Raw genomic sequence first — 1,696 nt, 5'->3', positions numbered from 1 at the left:
CCCCCCCCCCTCCCAACAAAACAAAACAAACTAACAAACAAACAAATATGCCTCTCCCTCAAAAATTAAAATTAAAAGTATAAGTAGTGTTTTTAATGTGTGAACAGGTTATTCATATGAAGAAGTTCTGGTTTTCAGCAATTCCTGATGGCTAATTTTGATGATCTTTACGTTTGGAAACAATATTCACTTGATGCATAAGGAACGACATCCGAGAGCCCTAACTTCTAACTCCAAAAATTTGATGATCTAACCCTATTCGGAATTCTGTCAGTGTGTATAGCACCGTTTGTATACACTATGCAGTAGGTTTTTGCTTCGTAAAAGTTTCGATAAACAACGCGGGTGGTTGGAGGGCGCCACTGGTAGGTCCTACATCTTTACTCTCCATTTGTTGTTTCTGTCTGTCTGTCTTATCTTTTCCCAGTACTAAATAGCCATTATTGTGTTAGTGTGCTTCCCTGAACTCATACAAACCAACAAACAAACGAATAAACAAACAAAGAGACAGACAGACAGACAAACGAATAAACAAACAAATGATACCTTACACAGGCAACCATTACGTTGACAGGAAAGACATCGAAATAAACTTTTCTCATGTAACCGCCAATGCTTGAGATTGTGGAAGCAAAATGATGCCACGAAAACATTCCTCTCAACAATAGATGTTTGACACGAACAGGAAAGAAGGAGCAAACACGACTGGAGCATCCTCCAACCACCCACACGATCACGGAGACAATAGCTCAGAACAGCTAGACGGCATTAAACAGATCTACAGAAAGAAAGTCAGTGATCAAGACGAATCCAATACAGTACACCTGAAAAATAGTGACATTTTTTGCATCTCGAAGCCAAACAGTTGGCACTACATGGGATACAACAATGGTTACTTGTATGTTCTACTCCATCATCATCATCATCATCATCATCATCATCATCATCATCATCATCATCATCATCATCATCATCATCATCATCATCATCATCATCATCTGTGGCTAAGTGAGTAGTGAGTTTTGACTCAAGCAACGTCAACCAAGTGTCGGTGACACGGGGATCAGATGGGTGGTCACTGGGGTGTGTCCTTCAGCAAGACACGACAACCCTAGCTCAAAATACAGGGCGCTGCACAGTGGCCACCAACAGTGGCATTGTTTGTAAACTGTTCTGTATTTTTGTAATAGTGTGTATTTATATATGTATTTATGCATGTAAGTATTTATGTATGTATGTATTCATAATTATGTATTTATGTATGTATGTTTGCCATTGTAAAACAAAGTGCCCTTCTGGAACAAATAAAAGTGCAATTTATTATTATTGTTATTATTATTATCATCATCATCATCATCATCATCATCATCATCATCATCATCATCATCATCATTGTCTACCTCATCTTATTTTAAGAATATAAACTATCAACTATCATATAAGTTGATTATGCACTTCTCATTTTCCAAAACAATATACTCTTTCTTTGTTTAACCGAGACCCAAAGTCTTCTGATGCCCCGAAAATAATTGCTTCACGTTTCATCAGCTTTGGAGCCCAAAACGTAACATCACTATTTCAATCATCTTTTACACGGGTAAAAAAAAGTTGATAAATATGATACGAAGATCAAACCTTCATTCATATTTCACTGCGCTCCACGAATGAAAGAACGAACTGGGTTTGAACCCCCCCC

Source organism: Aplysia californica, unplaced genomic scaffold (genome assembly GCF_000002075.1).
Source record: "Aplysia californica isolate F4 #8 unplaced genomic scaffold, AplCal3.0 scaffold00003, whole genome shotgun sequence".
Classification (NCBI taxonomy): domain Eukaryota; kingdom Metazoa; phylum Mollusca; class Gastropoda; order Aplysiida; family Aplysiidae; genus Aplysia; species Aplysia californica.
The sequence above is the reverse complement of the archived record's forward strand: the minus strand, read 5'-3'. Positions refer to the sequence as shown.